General features: G+C 43.4%; 1 pseudogene across 1 annotated transcript in view; it reads right to left on the minus strand.

The window, feature by feature from the left end:
• Window positions 1-17,698, minus strand: part of LOC105550294 — a 931,651-nt pseudogene extending 913,953 nt beyond the window's left edge. The window contains exons 1-13 of the transcript XR_001007683.1: window positions 17,595-17,698; window positions 17,267-17,493; window positions 14,242-14,371; window positions 13,296-13,493; window positions 12,163-12,235; window positions 10,781-10,992; window positions 9,463-9,511; window positions 8,512-8,675; window positions 7,418-7,469; window positions 6,637-6,809; window positions 5,864-5,915; window positions 5,092-5,264; window positions 4,611-4,662 (exon numbers count right to left, since the gene is read on the minus strand). The product of XR_001007683.1 is annotated as a neuroblastoma breakpoint family member 16-like (transcript). The remainder of the gene's footprint in view (window positions 1-4,610; window positions 4,663-5,091; window positions 5,265-5,863; window positions 5,916-6,636; window positions 6,810-7,417; window positions 7,470-8,511; window positions 8,676-9,462; window positions 9,512-10,780; window positions 10,993-12,162; window positions 12,236-13,295; window positions 13,494-14,241; window positions 14,372-17,266; window positions 17,494-17,594) is intronic.
• Window positions 17,699-24,035: the final 6,337 nt, after the last annotated feature.

The following is a 24,035-nucleotide window of genomic DNA, read 5'->3' on the forward strand; positions in this document are numbered from 1 at the left end:
CGGGAGGCTGAGGCAGGAGAATAGCGGGAACCCGGGAGGCGGAGCTTGCAGTGAGCTGAGATCCGGCCACTGCACTCCAGCCTGGGCAACAGAGCGACACTCCGTCTAAAAAAAAAAAAAAAAAAAAAATTCTCACAAGGAGCGCACAATCTAGATCCCTTTCATGCACAGTTAACAATAGGGTTTGTGCTTCTATGAGAATCTAATGCCACCGCTGATCTGACAGGGGGCGGGGCTCAGGCTGGAATGCTCGCTTGCCGGCTGCTTATATCCTGCTGTGCGGCCTGGTACCTAACAGGCCCAGGACAGGTAGCTGACCACAGCCCCAGGGGCTTGGGGCCCCCTGCAATAGACCAAATACTACATGAGTTGAACATTTTAGGGTTCTAGAACATTTTGAATTTCCGTTGCCTATAATGGTTTTGCCACCTACCCATACATACACATCTTGTTGCCATATAGTGGGTGTCCGCAGCCATAAGCAATGTTGTAGAGGGACCAGTCCCCTCACGGACACTTAGGGGCCACAGGTATTACCGATCAGCGTGTGTGGTTCTGTAGGGAGATAACACCAAGCACAGTCCTCATCTTACCCGCTCCTCCAGTGGGGTCCGGGCAGCACCCCTCATAAAAATTATCGCTATTTCCACAGGAAGAGGAAATCACACTCTCAGAAAGTGGACTAAGGAAAGACTTCCGGTGGCCTCAGGCCAGTCCAGATCTGCCTCAGAAGAAGGACGGGGCCTGCAGGGCTTGATCCACGTTGCTGCAGGGCTCCTCTCTCTCCTCCCCTCTGCACATCCTCATTCTCATCAAGATTTCTCTAAGTTTTATTAAAAATGCCTTCCGTGTATCTGTACTCCTTCATCTTCCTGAGAGCACAGACTCATCACTGATGCCTGGCTTCATACACACCCCCAACTGCTATCTCTGATTCTGCCATCTCCACACTAGCAATTATCTCTGCAATTTTATTGCCAAGAAGTCCTGTTCTTTCCACATTCCTACTGTGCTTCTAAAAACTCTCTCTCTGCTGCCCACTGCATGACTCTCCCCACTCACCCTGCCTTTGTGCTCCTTCTAACTTCTGCCCCATGTTCCTATCCAGCATCACCTCCCATCCCTCCCTCATACAGACTCTTCCCTGGAGTCAGGCTGGCTCCTCCCTGGCGCAGCCCTGCATGGAGTGCTTTCCAGCTTCTAGGTCTTTGTCCCTGAGCCCTTCGCTCCACCTCATGTGGCCTCCTTAGTTGCTCAGGGCACAGTTTACTGATCATTAACCATCACTTAGGACACTCAATGCGACTTCCTGGTAGTTCATATTGGGCAGATGGGGAAACATCTCAAAAGGACAAATCTGGTTGGGGAAGGCTGGTCAAACCCAGGCTTCCCATTCTTGTCCTCTGCATGTGTGATTTAGAATCAATGTCTAAAAATATTTTTAATTCTAAACACTTAATTTTGTTAGGTCCTTTTATCTCTCTTTCTCAGAATACTAAGTCTTCTTAAGCTTATACTTTTAATAGTCTTTGCATTTTCAGAAGAAAACAAAAAACATCTCAAACTTCTGAAACACTGTACATATTATTAGCTGAGCAGGTGGGGAAAAGTCCTAATAAGAGATCAAGTTATGATTTAGGTTGTATTCTCGCTGATTCTACTGTGACTTTCCCTGAAGCGAGAGCATGGGTGGAGCACATCAATTCTGGCACCACTGCTGGGGTCACAGCTGTGCACAGTACAGACTCTTCACAGGTTATCATCGGAACCCACACACAGATGCCTCCTGGTATAATTGAGACAGTGCATTCATGCATCTCAGCCTGTCTGCATGGATGAATGTGGCCTCTCCTGGCCTATGTTTCATGATGCCCTGGCAGAGCCGGCCCATATCACAGGCGTCTCACTTCTGAGACACGTGTCTGAGCATTTCCCTTCCTCATCCTGGCAGCCTGGTCCTAACTGGGGTGTTCCCGAGACAAAGCCCAGTAACTTTACAAGGGCTCCAACACTGCCATGTTGAGAGCAGAAACCCAAGTGATACAAGGTAGGAACAGACCAACACCTTTCACCCCTTGAGAAATTTTCCAGTAAGCACCCTCTGGAGTTGTAGGTCCCCCTGGGGGGACTGGAGGAACCACTGGTTCTGCTCACAAAGTGCACCAAGGTGTTTATCACTGGGTTACATGTGTCAGGGAATATAGGAGTTCTTTGTACCAGACCAGCAAATTTTCTGTTTCAGCTTGAAATCATTTCCAACAAATTTGCTACAAAGGGAAAAATCTTGAGCACCCATCCTAGCCAGTCTCTGAGAGATCCCACTGCAGAGAAATGAGAGCAACCGCACCATGGAGTCAGGCAGACATGGGGCCCATGTTCTCACTGTGACTGGTCAGGGCATCCTGGGCAAGCAAAGGGACCTTGCTGAGCCTCAGCATCCTCAGCTCTAACGTGGAGATGCCACTGCCCACTAGGAGTGCCCCTTGAGCACTGTATGGATTATAGCAAGGAAAGAGCTTGCTTGGCCAAGGGCAAGGTGTACAACAGGTGGAAGGGCGATGTGTATTTTACTTCGTTTTATGAATTGCTGTGATCCTACAAAAGCCTTTACTTCTTTGAAACTGAAGGAGAAATGAAACACAGGAAAGAGGATGGTTCCAGCAGGAAAGGTGCTTACTGACCAAAATAGAATGGAAGACAAAAGTTTCAGTCACTACTCTCATTACAACATATTCAGATAGGGGACATCACAGAGTTACTTGCTCTTCCTACAAGAGTTTTGATGGGTAAAACTACTAACAATCCACATGAAATTCCCAGAATAATGGTATAAAAACCAGAATGAGTGAGAAGAAAATTGTTTTTTTTTCCTTACACACCCTATGAAACTGCAACCTCAGGGGGCACTTGCTCACAGGAAGGGTTTGCTGGAGATCATGGGCATGAGAACCACTGCGCTTTGCTCATCAGTTAGGCCAGCACCTGATCAGGGACACTAGTTGTTGATGGTTTACATGAGAACATAGCACTGAGACGACACATGACTGAAACCACAAACCCACACGTAAAAGAAACCACCGGGGCTCTACAGAGGATGCAAGCCATGGCCATGCACGGAGGAAGGGATGCTAACTGCTTCAGTGGAGGGAAACCACCTCAGAGGATGTAGTAGAGAATCTGGCTTGAAACACAGGAATCATGAAACAGCCCTCCAAAATAATGGGGGAAAATTGCTGGCACAGGTGGATGGCCAGAGAAGAGAGAAGGGCGCTGTTCAGGATATGTGATGAGAAGGGCACTGTTCAACATAATGTCTGAAAAGAAAGATGCCGTATCTTAAGGAATGAAGTCTGTTATACAAAATTCTCCAGGTGAGCTGTTGCGGCCAAGAGTGTGCAGTGATCCCTCATCATTCCCCTCTCTGACCTGTTTTGATACCTACAGCCTGCTCTTGTGAGAAGGAGTCAAGTGACAGAGGAATCACCTGGCACAAGAGAAGGGGGTTCTACCCATTGAATGTCTGAGCTTAAAACTGGATCCAAGAACCAGATTCAAAACACTCTGAATTTACAGGGCCTGCCTGCAGAGATGATCCATCTCACCTGCACAAGTTACAGGAAACAGAATATATAGAGGCTGCCTGGGAGAACAGTGGAGCTTTGTGACCTTCAGGCTGGAGTACTCACAGGCTACATCCAGAGCAGAGCAGGCGAGCTGATCCTCCAATGAGCACACGTGCTGCTGTAAGGCTGCTGGCAGTCAGACAGGTCAGGGGGAAGTGAAGGAGTCAAGTAAACTTCATCCAGACAGTCCTGCGGGGCGCCCTGCTCCTCCACCTCTGGCAGCTCCGGGCTCAGCCTGGTGGGTGAAGAACACAGAAGATAAACACCAGAGGGAACAGAAACCAGTGTCCAACTGGCTCTACAGAGAGTCTGACAGGAGATGCCAGAGGAAGCAAAAAACAGTCCCCTCAAGCAGAGAATGATCCTTCTCTGTCTCCAGCAGGAGAGAGAACAGCAGGTGCTCAGTGTCCTGGGTAGACAGTGAGCTGGAAAGGAAGGAGACGGAACGATTCCTGTACCAAAGAGCTATGACATGGCACACGCAACAGGCCCCTGTGTCTTTGTAGACTGACAGAGTTACTCAACATCTCTTGTTCTCAAAATTTTGGCATGATATGAATTATTTGTATTCACATTCCTGCTCTCAGATATTTGCAAATATAATGGCAAAGAGGCAGACATCAGATGAGCATCTCGAGTTCACTTTAAGCCAAAAAGGCAGAAAGGGAAACTGCAGAAAATGTGATTGATCAGTTCAACAAAGTCAACTGAATAAAGATTAGTACAATTTTGAAGGAATTAACAAGAGAAACAAATACAAATACAGGTGTAAAATGAAAAGAGGCAACTTTATTAATATTGTACCAATAATATTAATATTAACTAATAATCCTGTTTAATAATTATCCCACACTGATAATCTTAACATGACTAATATGGCGATTTCATGGTTGGCTGAATGAATGGATAGGTATGTTCCGTTTTCCCTGTATCTGGCATCTCCAGGTATCAACAATAAATTAAATGTCTGCAATTGCTCAAAGTTACCTGGGGCATGGTGGGTCTTGGTCTTCTTCTTCTTCTTGATTTTTTTCAATGTCTGCAACAAAGTGGACAGGGACAGACACATTAAGTCTATTCCTCTATTCATGCAACAATCCACCATCAACCCTAAAGCGAGAACATCTGTCTTCTCAGCATGGGAAGAGAACTCTGTGAGAGACATACTCCAGGAGGCCTGAGGGCCAGACGTGATACAGATTCCTTGGTTTTCATCTCTGAACCTAAGGGTGAAATGTCCCCTGTTCTGGTAGATCATTATCCCAGTATCATCTCTCCTGAGTTTGTGCCAACAGTTACGCAATATTTTCCCTAACAATTCAAAGCAAACACCCAAAATAATTTCTGGAAACTGCAGTATTCAGCCCTGTCTCATCAAGTACCTAGCTTATTCACAAAGGTGAGGATTTTAGACACTGAAATTACAATGAGTGAGAAAATCAACAAACCCTTGAGTCGAGGTACTCACTGTTCCCGCCAAGAACCAAGCCAACATGCTGTTTTTCCAATGAGTAAAAGGCACTTCTGTAGGGCTGGCATGAATCAGACAGTTCAAGATAACTGGTAGGAGTTGAATAACATCTATCCACTGAGTCATGCAAGACTTTAGGCTCTTGCACTTCCAACAGCTCCTTGCTGAGCCTGGAGAAGTAGGAAAAACTAAAAGGTAAGCCAGGGAAAATCAGAAACCACAGAGCCCCAACTAGATTACATGGGGCATAAGGAAGTGGTTAAAAAAGAAAAAGGATAGATCCATTAATGAGGTAACAAATTATTGCCTTTATGTTGGAATAGGCCATGGCTGGGTAGGAAAGAATGAAAGAGAAAGAGAGAGAGAGAGACTGAGAGAGAGAGAGAAAACGAGCTCAGTGAATTGACCAGTTGACACATGATGAGGGAGTAACAGGACACTCTGAGTTAGTGCCTGCATGACACACAGCGAACAGTGATCATGAAAAGAGTGGGCTCAACAATTTTGCAAAAAATGTGCTCAAGTTTCCATGTAGTCACCATGAGAATAGAGCTTTTGAAGTATGGTCCACCTACAGTAGGTTAGTAAATGATAAGGGGAGGAAGAAATGGAAACCAAAAGGTCTACTGCAATGAAAACCAACAGCAATGTCAGTAAGAGGAATTCAGGCTTGGTTGAAAAGATGAAATTGAACACACTCTGGTTTCCCTGGACCTGGCGTCTCCAGGTGTCAACACAGAATTAAGCGTCCATAATTGCTCAAAGTTACCTGGGGCATGGTGGGTTTTGGTCTTCTTCCTTTTCTTGGTACTTTTCAATTTCTGCAATAAGTTCAGACATGGACAGACACATTAAGCCAATTCCCCTACACATGTAACAATCCACTGTCTATCCTTACACAGGGACCTCAGTCTTCTCACCATGAGAATAAGGCACTGTGAGAGCTATACTTCAGGAGGACTGAAGGCTGGTCATAATGGAGATTCCTTGGTTTTTGTCCCAGAAACTACAGGTAAAATGTCCCTATTCTGGTAGATTGCTATCCCAATATCATTTGTCCCAAGTTTGTACAAATGGTGACGCAGTATTTTCCCAATCAATTTAAAACAAATGCCCCCAAATGATTTCTAGGAGAAAAACTGCAATATTCAGCCCTGTTTTATAAAAAACTCAGCTTTTTCATGATTGAAAAGATTTTAAACACTGAAATTAGAGTAAAGGAGGAAATCTACAAAATCTACAAAATTGAGTCAAAATCATAGTTGTGTGAATTTGTCACATCTGCCTGGGTCCAGTGTCTTGAGAGTAGGATCAGAGTGCCACAGGCATGGCCTGCGACTACGAAGACAGCCATGCTCACTGACCCATCCCATATTTGGGCTTCCAGGTGGAACTAGAGTTTCATTCAAACCTACATGTGCCTATAGGTCCTCCCTGTGGCAATGACATCTCTCAGCTCAGTAAGGGCCACTTGCAGCAGGAATATGGCCCATATCCAGAAGACTCGGTGGATCCTTATCACCTTCATTGTAGGGTCCTCACTGTCCACCTCAAAAGCCAAGCCAACACGCTGTTCCTCCAATGAGTAAAAGGCACTTCTGTAGGGCTGGTAGGAGTTCAGCAGTTCAAGATAACTGGAAGGAGTCGAATAACATCTATCCAGTGAGTACTGCAAGACTTCAGGCTCTTCCCCTTCCAGCAGCTCCCTGCTGAGCCTGGAGAAGTAGGAAAAACTGAAGAGTAAGCCAGGGAAAATCAGACACCGCAGAGCCCCAGCTAGATTTCGTGGGTAGCATAAGGAAGTGGTTACAAAAGAAAAAACATAGATCCATTAATGAGGTAACAAATTATTGCCTTTATGTAGGAATAGACCATGGCTGGGTAGTAAATGATGAAAGAGAAATACAGAGAGAGAGAAAGAGAGACAGACAAAGAGAGCTTAGTGAATTGTCCAGGTGACACATTGATGAGGGAGTTAAAGGACACTCTGAGTTAGTGCCCTCAGGACACACAGTGAACAGTGATCATGTAAACAGTGGGCTCAATAATTTTCCATAAAATGTGCTCAAGTTTCCCTGCAGTCACCGTGAGAATACAGCTTTTGAGGTATGGTCAACCTTCAGTAGGTTAGTAAATGATAAGGGTAGGAAGAAATGGAAACCTAAACATTTACTGTAATGAAAAGCAACAGTAATATTAGTAGGAGTAATTCAGGCTTGGTTGACAAGATGAAATCATTATTTTCAGCATGTTCGGTTTTCCCTGGACTTGGCGCCTCCAGGTGTCAACACCAAATTAACTGTCCACAATTTCTCAGACTCACCTGGGACATGTTGCCTCTCAATCCTCCTTTTTCTCTTGATCACACTGATGTCCTGCAAATAAATTCAGATGGGGCCTCTTACATTAAGCAGTTCCTCCTTGCACACAGAAACAGTCCTCTGTCCAATCCTAACACAGGGACATCAGTCTTCTCAGTGTGAGAACAGGAGACTTTGAGAAAAATATACCAGGAGGCCTGAGGTCAAGTCTTGAAAGAACTGACTTGGTTCCTTTCATGAGCCTTGGGCAAAATTCCCCTGTTTTGGAATGTTATCTTCCCAATGTGATCTGTCCTAGGTTTGTGTACACAAATGAGCAATGACTTTCCCAATAGATTCTAGGCAAATACTTCTAACACCTCGTAGGAGAGATACTTCAATATTAAGCTTTCTCTCATCAAATACCCAGGATTTGATAGTTTACAAGATTGTGGACACTGAGATTTGATGAAGGGGTGCAATGTACCAGCTCTTGAGTCAAAATTAGTCTTGGTTCTACACAGAAGCATCAGCTATTATGGCTTTTGTGAGTGAAAAGTTGGCTGTTTATGTAGAAAACATACCAGCAAGACGATGGACAGATGAGCTAAAAAAAGCCAACTTAGAAGACACAGAAAATGGGGATGAATTCAGTGAAACCTGGGTCACATCTTCCACTGAGAGGTAGACAAGGGTGACACTGGCCTTGGGCAGGTAGAGAACCGCAAAGACATGCTTGGGGAACAAAACTCATAAGGAACTTAGTAGCTGGCAAGAGACATTTAATTCAGATGAGCTGATCTGACAGACAACTCCTGGGCATGTGCTGCAGAGCTTGGTGTGAGTTCGCCACACCTGCCTTGAGTTCAATGTCCTGACAGTCAGTCAAGGGTGCCATGGGCATGGCCTGAGACTAGGAAAAGAGCAAAGCTCACTGACCCACCCCACGCCTGTGCTTCAGACTCAACTCCAGAGTGATTGAAATCTACACTGATATATAGGTTCAGCCCACAGTGATGGCAACTCTCAGCCCAACCAGGGGCGGAAAGCCCCAAGATTACGGGGTCTACTTGGGACATGAACTGGAGCTTTATTACCTTCACAATGGAGTACTCACTGCCTATGTCAAGAGCCAAGCCGACTTGCTGTTCCTCTAATGAGGGAAAGGTGCTCTTGTAAGACTGGTACGAGGCAGACATGTCAGGAGGAATTGAGAGAGTCGAATAACCTTCATCCCAGGATTCCTGGAGAGCTTCCTCCTCTTCAGACTCCTGCAGATTCCTGATGAGCCAGGCAGGACAGAGATGACAGAAGATTAAACCAACAGAGATTAGACAACAAAGCCTTTCAGCTGATCCAATGGGAAACAGAATCAAGTGATCACAAAAAGCAAAGGCATTTGTCCTTCAAGAGAAAAAAAGCTATCCTTCTAAATGCAGGGTGGAAAGTGACTGTCTTAGGGAGAGATCGAAAATGTGCTGGTCATGCTCAGTGCATTTGCCACAGATGAGCCACTGCAGAGCACCCAGACTCTCCCTGTAAACTACCATCATGACTTGCAGCACAGAGAACTGACACAGGACTTCAACTACTTTGCATAAATTATGTTGAATTTTACATGCATCATTCAAGTGAACAGAGCTCTTGAGGCAGTGCAGACATACAGCCTGTGTATTAAGGGCTTCCTTTTCCCAATATTTTGATGTATGTTTATTTTCTGAATTTCTTCTCTTGCACAGATACTAGCAAACATACTAACAACAAATGGGCAGAAAGCATATATGCATCTCTCCCTGGATTTAAACACGTAGGAGAGAACAGGCAACACCAAGAAATCCCTGTTTGGTTAGTTCACCTGGCTCATCTGATTGCAGGTCCCTATCTTGAGAGGACTACAAAATTAAAACCAACACAAGTGCCATGAATAGCCCCCAACAGTGTTAATAAGGACAATTTGTAGCTGGGTGAATGGAAGAAATAGTTCTATTCATCACTTCCTCGTTTTCTCTGGATCTGCAGTCTCCAAGTGTCACTATTGAAGTAACAGCCCACAATTCCACAGTGTTACCTGGGAGACACTGACCCTTCTTCCTCTTCCTCTTGATCACTTTGATTTTCTGTAAATAAATTCAGAGAAGCAGGTCACATTAAGCAAATCACACTTCACATATGACCAAATCAGTGTCCAGTCATAGCACAAGGAAATAAATATTCTCAGTGCAAGAATATGGATTCTGACAGGAATGTTCTAGGGTGCCCTAGATTAAGTCTGGTGTGAAGTAGATGAGCCTCGTTTCCAGACCCACAGGCCAAAATCTCCCTCTATGGGTAGACCATAATGCCACATTCCCTGCCTGAGTCTATGCAAGTTAAACAAAATTTTTCCCAAAAAAATCTCCAAAAATTGGTCAAGCTACTTTCTGAGAGTGTTGCTGCAATACTGACTTATCTCACCAGATAACATGGTCATTGAATGTTTAAAGGCATCTATATATGAGACTGGACTGATGGATGAATTCTAACTACTCTGTCTTAAAAAATAATCTGCGATTTGGAAGGCCAAGGTGGATGGATCACTTGAGGCCAGGAGTTCGAGACCAGCCTGGCCAACATGGTGAAACCTTGTCTCTACTAAAAATATAAAAATTAGCCAGGCATGGTAGTGTGCACCTCTGGTCCCAGCTACTCAGGAGGCTGAGGCAGGAAAATTGCTTGAACCCAGGAGGCAGAGGTTGCAGTGAGCCAAGACTGTGCCACTGCACTCCAGCCTGGGTGACAGAGTGAGACTCTGTCTCAAAAAAAAAAAAAAAAAAAATCTGTGATGGTACAAAGAAACATTGGCCATTGATGGGGTGGAGAACTCAGGGCCCAGCCTTGCTCTATGGAGACATATCAGCAAGGTAAAGAATAAATGTTTCCATCCTGGTTTCAAGGTGACTGTGCAGCTAAGCAAGCTGACTTAAAGGAGATCAAGACTGAAGCTGAGAGCAGTAAAACTGGGGGAACAATATCTCCAAATACAAAGGCAAGGCTGCCAGTTTCCTTAAAAAGGCATAAAAACTCCACGGACTTTGTTCAGGGACAGATGACATAATGACAGATGATGAGAGATATTGGATCCAAGCTAGAAGGCTTGATAGATACCTCCTGTATACCTCCTGGACAAAGGTGACTATGAGTTTGTCCCAATTGCCTGGGGTCCATGACACTGGGGACAGGGAGACAGGGCTGAGGAGGAGAGGAAAATCCCTAAACCACCTGATATCTGTTTTAGTACCCCATCCTATTTTCTGATTCAAACCAATTTGTTTGTATAGAGCTCTTTTTCGGAGTTGATCTTCCTCAGCCTAGACAGAGGTATGAGGGGCAGAGAATATAGAGTCTACCTGGGAGAATGTGTACAGCATCCTCCCATTCATCATGAGAGGATTCACTGTCTATAACCAGTGCAGAGTCGACTTTGTCTTCCTCAAATGTGGTTTTGGTGTTCCTATGTGGCTGGTTGGAGTCAGAAGGGCTGTGGCTATTTGAACAAGTGACGGCACATTCCTCCAGTGAGTCCTCAGGGACTTCCTTTTCTTCAGCCTTCAGCACCTCCCTGATGAGCCAGCAGGGAGAGAGATGACAAAAGATTAAACACAGAGAGGTTGGACCCTCAATTGGACCCAGGGAGTCCTAGCCAGTTTTGACAGAGGTATAAGAGAATTGTCCCAAAAAGCGAACGGGTGGCTCCCTGTAAGAGGGAACAGGCACTCCTCCTTTCTCTGCAAGAGATTGTGGATGCCATGGGAGCCAAAGAGGAAGGGAGCAGCTGGTGTTCATTGCACTGGGAAGATAGGAGCTGAGGAGGATGGAGGCTCAGCTATCTCTGTGTGTGCAGACATGACACACACAGAGATACATACATGGAGAACCATAACAGCTGCTACACGGTGTGCCAAAGCTGGGTTGCATTTAAATACTGTGACCAAGGGAATACAGGCTCTTGAGCCACTGTAGGCTCCAGAAATGGTGTGTCTTCTGGGTCTTTTTATAAAAATAATATGTGAAATGTACAATTTTTTTCTAGGTACTTCTCTTGATGTTTAGTTTCTAGAAACTTCCTAAATAATTCCTCTGCTTTTTACCCCTTTACTATTTTTTTGAGACACATTCTCGCTCTGTCACCCAGGCTGGTGTGCAGTGGCATGATCTCGGCTCACTACAACCTCTGCCTCCTGCATTCAAGCGGTTCTCCTACCTCAGCCTCCCAGGTAGCAGGGATTACAGGTGCCCCCCACCACACCTGACTAATTTTTGTATTTTTAGTAGAGATGAGATTTTGCTATGTTGGCCAGGCTGGTCTCAAACTGCTGACCTCAGGTGATCCACCCATCTTGGCCTCCCAAAATGCTGGGATTACAGGTGTGAGCCACTGTGCCTGGCCCACCTCTTTGCTATTTATCTTTCTTAACAAGAACCTGGAGACAATCATGTAGAAAGCAGCTTTGCATCTCCTCCTGGTTTTCATTACAGGAGAGAACAGTTCTCCTCTGTGAGTGCAGGAAGTCCCTAGGGCTGGTGACTTCATCCAGGGTCATGCTTACAAGGCCCATGAAGACAATGGACCAGGCCTATTTCCTTGTTGGGTGAGCACATGAAATCAGTGCACTCTGCAGCTTTCTTTATCCTGCATCTGGAATCTGTGACTACCTTCAACTCCCTCGTATTCTAAGACCTTTTCCATGGTTTATCCACCCACTACCCGCTCCTGATTGTTCAGTGTAACCTGGGGACAGGTGATGCTTGTACTTTATGAATCTCCTCATCTTTATCATTTTCACTATCACCTTCATCATTCTCTGCAAACAAATACAGAAGTTTCCATTTAGATACTCCTCACTTCACACACTGCAAGCACAGTGAGCCCTATGTGCACAGAGACATGAACATCTATGCATGGGTCAGTGTTGGACTGAAAGCTTTCATGTTTTATCCTTAATGAAATGCCCTGGCATGGTTTCCTGATCCATGAGGCAATGCATTTCTGATCTGGAGGGTCACCATCAAGCTGTGGCCAAATATTGAAAAGACCTTTTGGTCCCCATATCACTGGAGGCTTGTCCGGCATCTTTCTGGACTTTGGCAGCTGTCTCTCCCATCCCGCCACAGATCTGATGCCCAGGCACAGGCTCGGTGTCCTGTCACAGCTCTCACATTTAGAATCTATTTCTTTCTCTTAGGGGAGGACAAACAACCTTATCCCACCTTTCCTCATGCATTGGGAGACTTCACAAGCCCTCCAAGTTGGCTTCTGCTGTGTTATTCAGGGACATTCTCTCCATGGGGAATGCTCCAGTCTGAAGCACTTCCTACCACCAAATGCCCCCACATCAAGTGCCTTCTGCAACACCACACGGTGAGGGGCTTCATCTCATTTTGAAAGGTAATCATAAGTGTTCCCATATTTGAATGCTGTATCTACCATTGAAGAGACAATTTGACCTCTTTGCAGGTTTAGACAAAGAAATCCAGAAAGGATAAATCAATCACTCACCCACGGTTACTAAGGACATTGCTGAAGATACAGCCTGGGAACCTTCATTCTTAGTCCTGGACTCTTTTTACTCTAACAACTTGCCTTCTGTCATAGCCTCCTTCCTGTCCTTTAAAACTGAATGGATATGGCCTCTTGCTCCAAAGACATGACTGTCAAGGAGGAGGAGACATTTGCAATACTGTGACCTCTAACCCCATGGACTTCTTACCTCTGTTCCTATCCAGGAAGTCCTGGTCATGTCATGGCCATATATGTTTAATGGAAAGAAACACCACCAATATAACTGTCATTGTGAAGGTATGGAGGTGTAGAGTCTCCCATAAGCCTGGGCTTTGTGTCATCAGGGCCTGTGGTCACCTTACCTGGGCTGAGCTTGTGGACAAGGTGCTCTGCCAGCCTGCTCTCAGAGGTCCTGCCCCTAGGAGTTGTCAGAATCATCAGGAGTGAGGAGGACCTTGAGATGCTGATTCAGTGAGAGGAAGGCATCTCTCCCTTCCTGTAACATGTCCTGTAACTGGGCCAGCTCTCAGGTCTGAGAGTGAACAGAGACTTTACATTGCCTAAGGTGGAATAGTAGAGAAAATTTAATAGTGGAAAGGGATGAGTGATCCGTTCTAATATTGCAACAAAGGAGCACTCCATGCAGAAAGTCAGTACATGTTAAGGGAAATGCCTGTGGCAAAGCAAAGAAAAAAATATATATCTTTTTTATTAAAAACAGGTCTTCCCCTCTGCAATAGAGACAGAGAGCTCCAGGAAGATTTTTCAGCATTCCATTCATCTTTTTCTTCTGTAACCAAATGAGTTCCAAAAGGATTTTCCTTCGATTTCTCATCTTGGTTGTGGACATTTTCATGTTAAAATACACATAGTGCATTATTCAGCGACTGGACACAAAGCCGTGCACAGAAATGTGGCCAGGTACAACTGGAAAGATGAAAAAAGAAAAGAATGACAGAGTTGAGAAGGCAATATTGATTGAACAAATGAGAAGCCCAAGTCAGTCAGGAGGTGATTCTGACTAAGAGTAAATGCAGTGGTGATCGCACAGCATTTTGAGTATACTAACTGCTGCTGGGTAGTTCACTTTCCTTTGGTTACTTTTGTGTTATGCAAATTTCACCTCAACAATTACTTGTTTGAAAAAGAGAAAACGAGGCAACCCATAACTTACTATTATTGTTCTCTGTTTTATAAATATTTGTGTGACATGTGCCTGCCGTGGCAATTCCTGCCCTTCCCCTGGCCCAGCTTAGCTCTTACTTCTCCCGGCTGAGCTACTGTACAGAGATTCACACACCTGCTCACCTGCCTGCCCCCACGGGGCCCCCTCAGCTGAGCTCCTCCGCTTGCCTGAGCTCCTTTGCCAGCTTCTCCTCCTTGAACTTTAGTTCATCCCTCAGCATAGATTTTATCAGGTCTTTGCACTCTTCATATTCTAAGACAGACATGCCTGCCTCAGTGGAAGGCTGGGCATGCTGCTGTGGTCACTGCCTACAGGGCAGGAGCCAGGTCCATGCCAAGGACAAAACTGTCCCTAGTTCCAGGCTGTAGGCAGGGATGTCCACATCTTTACTCTTCAGCCTCCCGACTTTCTGGCATCTGATACTCCCTACTTAGATACAGGAAAAAAGAAGCTCAGGGGCACATCAAGCAACTCGACAAGATGAGTCACCTGGAAGGAGGCAGGGTCAGAATTCACGGCCCCTGAGGTCTGACTCTGAATCATGGGATGCTTTCCCAAGGCTTGCAGCCTCTCCTGCACTGGGGAATGAATTGGTGATTTTCTGTACAGCTAGGAAGGCTTCTAGGGCTGTGAGACTGCGAAAGGAAAATATCCTGGGCCCCCAAAATCACTAAGGAAAACTCAAGCTGGGAACTGCTTAGGGCAAACCTGCCTCCCATTCTATTCAGTCACTCCTCTGCTCACTGAGATAGATACATATCTTATTTGCCTCCTTTGGAAAGGCTAATCACATACTCAAAATAATGTAACCATTTGTGTGTCACCTATCTGTGACCGGGAAGCTCCCTTCCCTGGTAGCTCCCTCTCCACTTTGAGTTTTCCAGCCTTTGCTTCAAGTTTTCCTGTCTTTCCAGACAGAACCACTTTACCTCTTACATATATTGATTGATGTCTCACGTCTCCCAATGTATGAAACTAAGCTATGCCCCCACCACCTTGGGCACATGTCGTCAGGTCTTCCTGAGGCTGTTCTGGCGTATCCTCAACCTTGGCAAAATAAACTTTCCAAATTAACTGAGACCTGTTTCAGATTTGTTGGGTTCACATTTCGGTAACCACCACTGGGGGATTCTGAGTGGAGATGCCCCTGACCTTTGACAAATGTGTCAGTGCTTGGTACCAGCATGAACTAACTTTATGGCTCAAGCCAATAGGACAATTTGCTGAGGTCTGAGAGCATCCCCTCCAGAGAATCCTTGATCTACCCAAATTTGGTCGAGATCTTAAATTTATTTTACTGTACAACTCTTCTTTTTCTGGAGTTTCGCTTGCTGTCAACAGGAAGGCAAGTTTTCCTGCTTCCATGACAATGGAATGCAGGTAACTGCTTTATGAAGTTCGAGCTCTCTTCTTCCAACAGGGAAGATGAGTTGTTTTTCCTGCTTCTAGGATAGTGGAGAGCAGTCTACAGCCTGAGACCAATCACTATCACTAGGTAAGAAACTGGTTTGGGATTGTATCTTGCAATTTCCTTTTAAACGACTAAAATAAGCGTTTAACCAGCTGGTGTTAATTTCTGCTTACACTTAGAGTGCTCAGAAATCATATAATTTGGGTCTTCCTGCCTTTGCTTCAAGTTGTCCCGCCTTTCCAGACTGAACAAATGTACTTCTTACATACATTAATTGATGTCTCGTGACAACGTTGGGCACCGTCAGGTCTTCCTGAGGCTGTGTCCCGGGTGCATCCTCAACCTTGGCAAAATAAACTTTCTAAATTAACTGAGACCTGTCTCAGATTTTCTGTGTTCACAGGACTGATTTTTTTTTTTTAAACTGGGAATTTTAAGCACCAATATGTTCAAGATTTTAAAAATCATATCTGGATATAATTGCATAAAATATGAGGCATAAGACCATAAGGCCATGAAGGAAGCATGCCCAAATACTAATCAAATTTCTGTTAAGTTAAAAACAGTAGAATGAAGAACTAATAGTGTTTACTCTGTGCCAACAACTGTTCCAGGAGGTTTACAAGCAATAGGTTGTGTAATTCATTGCAGCAATTTACCGAGGTAGGTATTATTATAACACCCGTGAACAGATGAGGAAACTGAGGCACAGAGAAGACGAGCAACTTGGATGGAGCCCAGGAAACTGGCCCAAGGTTCCTGCTTTACACACTGCTACCTCCACAAAGCCTTGGGGGCTCTCTTTTTTCCTCTTTAGAAATAAGAGCCTGGGCCAGGTGCCGTGGCTCACGCCTGTAATCCAAGCACTTTGGGAGGCCGAGGCGGGTGGATCACCTGAGGTCAGAAGTTCGAGAGCAGCTTGACCAACATGGAGAAACCCCATCTCTACTAAAAATTCAAAAATTAACTGGGTATGATAGCACATGCCTGTAATCTCAGCTGCTTTGGAGGCTGAGGCAGGAGAATTGCTTGAACCCGGGAGGCAGAGGTGGTGGTGAGTCGAGATTGGGCCATTGCAGTCCAGCCTTGGCAACCAAAACAAAACGCCATCTCAAAAAAAAAAAAAAAAAAAAAAGAGAGAAATAACAGCCTGTGCCCCAGAAAGCAGGACTTTCCTCTCACCAGGGTACTCCTTGCTCTTGATGCTGTCACTTATGGATACCACAATTTCTATTAGGTGCAGACTCCTCTTTAAGCTACTTGGAGTTGGTACTGTGTGCTATCACCACGTTTCCACCAGGGTTCTCAGCATGGAACTTTGCCTATCAGGCCTCAACAGCCTGAATTGAATGGAAATTCATTAGTCCCAGATATGTAAAGCCACAGATTAGATGCTATTTGTCTGCAGGATCTTACATGGTACAGAGAGAATTCTGGCAAACACAATTTAGCCTCTTGCTGAAAAAAACAGGTGGTTCTGTTCCTATGTCAGACACCAGTAACTGGTATTTTAACTCTAGTTCCACCCCACGCCAAATTACAAACATGGAAAAGCTGCTGAATACTTTGTGCCTCTGTTTTCCATCTTTAAGAAAATGAGGTGAAAATACCCTCTTCTTTTTTCCTAAAAGCATGGAAAGGATAAAATTAATTTTGATTAAGAGAGCATTTCACCTCTCAGGGAGAAGATGGATAATCATTCATCATTTTTGATACAGTGAACCTATAGAACTTACTGTACTTCTTCAGCTGGTTGGCCAGGGAGTAGGTAGTAGTTTGAGGTATAAGAAATTTCTCTTTGAGGTTTCAGAACTGCTGTTTGCCCTCTGCCAGCTGTAAGCGCAATTCTTGGTTGATTTCTAGGATGTTCATCTCTGCCTTTTCACTCAACAAAAGGCTGGCAGATACAGTCATGCTGACATTTGTGCCAGAAGAGGTAGAGCCAGGGACTAGGGAGAAGAAACTCAAACACATCATGGGTTGAAAACTGGTGAAATCAAATAGGTTTGATCAGGACTGAGGGATGACAATAACTGGAATTGTTATCTTACCGCTGAGAAAAACTTGATCACTCGCCACAGCACTTTAGAGTCCTTAACCACAAAAACAGGGTCTGAGATGCCAGACATTTGAGCCAAAGGCACTGCCTGTAGCTCAGACTCTGAAAAGAGTGAGGCAGATAGTGGCCAGTGTGCCAGGTAATGGCCTGCAGTTGCAATAACAGAATTAGAAGGAGGGAATGTCATGGAATCTTAGGAGCCCTGCATTACAGTTGCCCAGGCTTTGCTGAAACACAAGGCCCCTTGGTCTTACCTGAGGGTCAGCATTGAGGGGGACCATTTGTTCAGCAGTCATTCTCAGGATTTGTGTACTTTTGTGACAACACCACAGACCCATCTCTTTCCCAGTACATCTAAGCATATTCCTCATTGTTTGTTTCTTGTGTGTACCAGTCAGAAACAGTTTCCCAACGGGTTATATTTTCTTAATGGTAGTCATGAAGTCACCACACCTTCTCTTTCAGTTAAAACAGATCTGAAGGCTTTTCCACAAGTGAAAGATATCAAACTGTTAGACTGCCGTGATATTCTCTGGGTCTTCTGCAGTTTTTTTCTGTATCCACTAAAAAGTGAATGAATAATTCATTTTTAAAAAATGTTTTCTTTCCTGTCTCAGTATTCTTCTTGCTGCATCTCATAGTCAGGTTGATTTCTGTTCTCTTACTGGATCGGAATTTTGGCTTTCCATTGCACTTAAGACAAGTTTGACATCATTATCTTCAAAGTTTTTCTTCTATGCGTGGGTTGATTTGTTTTCTAATGTCAGTGAACACTACATTTTATACTTGTCACTTATCGATGTCATTCTAGTCCCACAAGAGCTCTTTTCAAGGTATCAAGTAATCCAGATTATTTATACGTATATCTCCTGAAAACATGTGTGACCATCTATCTTGGGAAGTTTTGTAAACCTGATACTATTTTATTGTTTTCATTCAGTTCAGTTTTCCCATATAATGAACAGAACAGGGTTGTGAGCAGTTCTTATGGAACATCGTTTGACATATATATATATTTTCTGAGTTTGTCTAACACCATTGAAGTGTGGTTGCATTCCACTAACAGAACATGGCAAGATTAAGGGGGCAAGACATGGTTAGGGTTGGTTGGTGGTCCTCAGTGTTTCTGTGCAGTAGAAGGTGAGTTTGAGGTGAGAGGAATGAGTAGAAGAGAGTGATCCCCTGAACCACCTCCTCACTTTCTCAGCTTTTATCCCCACCTAGGTTTTGTGAGCCTGGGACTGGGGAGCTAGTCCCATAGCCCAGGTCTCTTTAGTTTGGCTGCTGGACTTGAGTGATTTGAGGGTGCAATGAGTGTGACCCTGGGCTACTCAGCATTCATGTGGAAGTGAAGGACAGAGGACTGGGTCAATCTCATTTGAAAGCATACCTCTCAGCAGTCCCCACCATCCTGCAACTATGCTGTGTAAGGACATTGCTTTGAAATGTATCAATGTAAATAAATTTATTTTCTGGTATCTATGAGACCTGACATTATATGGCAGGAAAAAAAATTTGTAAAATTTCTTTATTTTAAAAATGGTGAAGGCCCGGTGTGATGGCTTACGTCTGTAATTCCAGCACTTTGGAAGGCCGAGGCAGGTGGATCACCTGAGGTCAGGAGTTCAAGAACAGCCTGACCAACATGGAGAAACCCCATATCTACTAAAAATAATAATAATAATAATAATTAGCCAGGCATGGTGGTGCATGCCTGTAATCCCAGCTACTTGGGAGGATGAGGCAGGAGAATTGCTTGAACCTGGGAGGAGGTGATTGCAGTGAGCTGAGATTGCACCACTGCACTCCAGCCTGGGCAACAAGAGTGAAACTCTATCTCAAAAAAAAAAAAAAAAATGGTGAAACTGCATGTCACAAAGTTACATGACTTACTTGAGGTCACACAGGGATGAGTTCTGAGCACTGCCAATAAAAGCAATCACAATAATTATTCAATAATTATTCATAGAATTCTTATAATTCAGCAATATTTATATAATTATTCAGTAATTATTCATTGACCAATTTGTACCAGACGTTTTGCTCAAAACTGTGCACATATATGGGCATTGTATTTTCATCATAATCCTTAAGGTAATGTTGTTATTCGTAAAAAACGGATAAGAGACCTGAAGAAGAGGGAAAACAAATTATTTATTTGACCGTATTTCCATTTTTTTTTGTTTCTGTGATTCTGAAAGAATGAACAGAATGAGTCAAGGGAAGAATATTCATTCCTGTGTCATTTTCCAGGACAGAGGTGTGACCTCCTAGAGTATTGGGACCAAAATTCAGAAGTGTCCGAAGCGTGAGACTTGGGTCTTCCCTTGACTGTGTTTAATTTACTCTTCTATTGAATACCTATGAGTCTCACTAAGATTTCTGCCTTTTTATAACCACAATATATGTTTTATGAAGAGGATTTTACTATTGGTTCTATTTAGAAAGAATACATATAAGCTATTGTTTAGGTTTTATGCACTGGACTTCATATTTTTCTGATTTCTGTTTTGAGATTAAATTCTCATGTAAAAAGAAAAATAACTGTTATTACTTTTAAAGAACAAATAACTTATTGGTTTGAGTTTTTGAAGATGAAGCACAAACTTCTGATTTTATCTTTGTTTACCCATCGGCGCCACCCATTGTCTCTCAGAATGACCCGGCCTTGCTCCTGCACTTACCCGTGCAGTGCTGAACCATCTCCACGCACTGTCCAATTCACTCAGTGATTTGGGCTCCTCTCAAGGCTCCCTGAAATGGGTACAGGTCTCAGGATGTTGGACACATTTTAGGTGCAAAAGCAACTCATACTGTAGAGTGGACAGCTGTGTTCTTACTTCCCTGAAGTTAGCAGTGATGTCTTAGGACAGGAAGGAATGCTTTCCATTTTTAGGAATGCCTCTGGACAACTCTCCTGAACATGAAAGAAACTGCTAAATTTCTGATCTCATGTTAGACAGCTAGAATAGATTTATAAGACCTCCTTACTTTCCCATGTCTGCTGAAGTGTGATTTCTTAGCAGTATGATTCCTTTTCTTATAAGCTGAGCAGCTTAGGAAAGATGGGCCATGTTGCTGTGCAAAAAGAGGTAAACTTAATTTCTACTCAAAGCATGCTTGAATTTGAAACTAGGGCTTCCACTCTTCCAAAGTTGGACTGTCACTGCCTCAGGCATGTGTCCCGAAGGGCTTCTGTCTCTGCTTTACTCAGGATAAAGTTTAAATGGAGCCCAGCAAGCCAGGTCTCCTTTACTTCTAGGTTCCCCCAACAGTTTCTCCTCTGCTTTAGGGACTGCATTGAAAATATTCTTGTTCTGCTGTTGTGTTTTTGGCTTTGGAATGATGTGATGCAGCTCAATGGGTCCTACCCCCAAGTTGACCAGCGTAAGAAACACCTGGGAAAGTCAGTGCAAATACAAGTTCATTGTCCTTCTGGCACGAATTTTGATTCTGTGGGCTCAGGTGGAGCCTGGAATGTGTTCAACATGACTCAGATGTGCAGTCAGTTTGGGGACCCACTGATACCATCAACCTTACAGTTTATGGGATGATTCTTTCTGTTTTGCTGATGAAAAAACCAAGGCACAGAGAGTCTGTAACTTGCCCAAGTTCCCCTTGCTGTAAGCCCTGGAGTCAGATCTCAAGTAGAGCACCCTCTTCCCCATCCCCTTCCCACATTTTCCAATTTAGTTGTGTCAGTTCTTTCCAAGTAGATGTTTCTCTTCCCTTATTTCTACAAACAACAACAACAACAACAACAACAACATCTTTTTGAATTTAATTTGTTTCATCCGATACATTTCATCACAGCATGCTGTCAGCATCATATTCTGGTCACTTACTATGAATGCAAGATGCTTTTTTTTGAGATAGGCTCTCGTTCTGTCCCCCAGACTGGAGTGCAGTGCTGATGATAGCCAACTGCAACCTCAAACTCCTAGGGTCAAGTGATCATCTTGCCTCAGCTTTCCAAGGAGCTGAACTGTAGGCACACATCACCATTCCTGGCTAATTTTTAAAAATTTTTTATAGAGATGAAATCTTGCTATGTTGCTCAGGGTGGTCTAGAACTCCTGGCCTCAAGCGATCCTCTCACCTAGGCCTCCAAAAGGGCTGGGATTACAAGAGTAAGCCACTGAGCCTGGCCCTGAGGTGATTTTTTTTTTTTTCATTAAAATACAGAGCATGGAGATGTGGAAAGACACCTTGCTTTATTATTGTTGTTATTATTTCTAAAGTATAATTCATAAATCACAAAATTCACCATTTTTAAGCATACCATTCAATGTCTTTTACTATATTCCAAAGGTTTTGCAACCATCACCACCATCTAATTTTAGAATATTTTCATAATGCCAAAAAGCATGCCTGTACTTCCTGCCAGTCACTCTCAAATTCTCCCCTTTTTGCAGTCCCTGACAACCACTAATCTACTTTATCTCCCTATGGATATACTTGTTATGGACATTTCCTGTATATGGAATAATACAACATGGCCTTTTGCACATGCATCTTTTACTTAGCACAATATTCTTAAGGTTCATTCTTGTTATAGCTTACATCAGTACTTCAATCCTTTTTATGGCTAAATAATATTCCGTTATATAGTGATACCACATTTTGTTTATCCATCAACTAATGGTCAGTTGGGATGTTTCCACTTTTTAACTATTATGAATAATGCTGCTATAAATGTTTTTGTACATGTTTTTGAGTGAACATGTTTGTAATTTTTTTGGTTGTATAACTATGAGTGCAATTGCTGCATTATAAGTCACTTTATGTTTAACTATTTGAGGAACTGACAGACTGTTTTCCAACCTCAGTGGCTATACCATTTTACATTTCCACTAGTAATGTATGAGAATGCCATTTTCTCCATAACTTTTCAAACATATGTTGTCTTTTTTTTTTTAAGTAACACTAGTGGGTGTGAAGTGGTATCCCATTTTGGTTTAAATTTATATTTTCTAATGATGAAAAAATTGAACATATTTGCAGGAGCTTGTTGGCCCTTCATATGTACCCGTTAGAGAAATGTCTATTCAATCCTTTTTTCTCATTGTTAAATTTGGTTGTTTGTCTTTTATTGCTGTTTTATGAATTATTTATACACTCTACATACTAGACCCTTGTCAGATACATGACTTGCAAATAGTTCCCCATTATGTGAATCATCTTTTCACTTCAATGACAGAGTCCTTTGAAGCACGAAATTTTTAAATTTTAATTAAGTCCATTTATCTATCTATTTTCAGGTTGCTTGTCCCTATTTCAGAAATGTCTGATCCAGAGTCACAAAGATTTATACCTATGTTTTCTTCCAGACATCACTTTTGAAATGAGAACTTTCCTGGGTTTTAGTGGAGGATGGATATTGTTTATTTATGCCTCCTGTCCATTACAATAGTTTCCCTGATAGATATTCATAAGTCCACCACCCCTCCATGGAGCATCCCACGGCCTGTAACAGAGCTCTGGGGACTGGTATCCTTCCACTAATTTTGATGCTGGTGAGAGCCCTGGTCATATATTTCAGCCTGAACTTAACCCAACCCAGTTGCCATCTATAGCTCAGGGCCATTAGAGTTGAAGTCAAGAGCCACTCTGAGAATGCCTGGCAGCCTGTGCTGCTCTGAGACTGGAGTGGGCTTTCTCAGTTCATTCGGGACAGAAGAGACCACAGGGATTGGACCCAGTTAAGACTTTCATCTCTGGTGTTAGAAAGTAGTCCTGCTTCAGGGTTTGGGGAAGGTTATTTAATGCAAACTAGATCCTCTCTAAATATTTATACTGCATGTGTGACTTCTTTCTAGAAACAATGGAAGAATATTTATGTTAGAACATTTTGTCTATTCTTTGTCAATTGTTGTTTGTCTACAATTTTAAAGAAGATAAAGGAAAGCTCAGTGTAACTATATTCTTAGCACTTAATTAGGGTTCATGTTCACTGCAATGTGATCATATTTAATTCTATAAACTATCTTATTACATAGATATTATCTGGTTCCTGGTGAGAAAACAAACTCAGACAGATTAGAAAATTTCTCTAGGTCACAAATCTAGTAAGAGGAGGAATAGGAATTAGAAGCCAGTTCCTTTTGGCTTTCAAAGCTGACCTTGTACCATTAGATCAAACTGAATGACAGTACTTTTACAAGAATTGGCCTCAGAGTTTGTGGTTCTACATTGATTTTCCCAAGGAAACAGTGTGTCATTTTTTTTTTTCTCTTTTTTTTTTGAGTCTCGCTCTGTTGCCCAGGCTGGAGTGCAGTGGCACGATCTCGGCTCACTGCAAGCTCCGTCTCCTGGGTTCACGCCATTCTCCTGCCTCAGCCTCCAAATAGCTGGGACTACAGGCGCTGGCTACCACACCTGGCTAATTTTTTGTATTTTTAGTAGAGACGGGGTTGTCATTTTAATATTATTTCAAACTTTCAAAT

The sequence above is a fragment of the Mandrillus leucophaeus genome, unplaced genomic scaffold (genome assembly GCF_000951045.1).
Source record: "Mandrillus leucophaeus isolate KB7577 unplaced genomic scaffold, Mleu.le_1.0 Scaffold475, whole genome shotgun sequence".
Classification (NCBI taxonomy): domain Eukaryota; kingdom Metazoa; phylum Chordata; class Mammalia; order Primates; family Cercopithecidae; genus Mandrillus; species Mandrillus leucophaeus.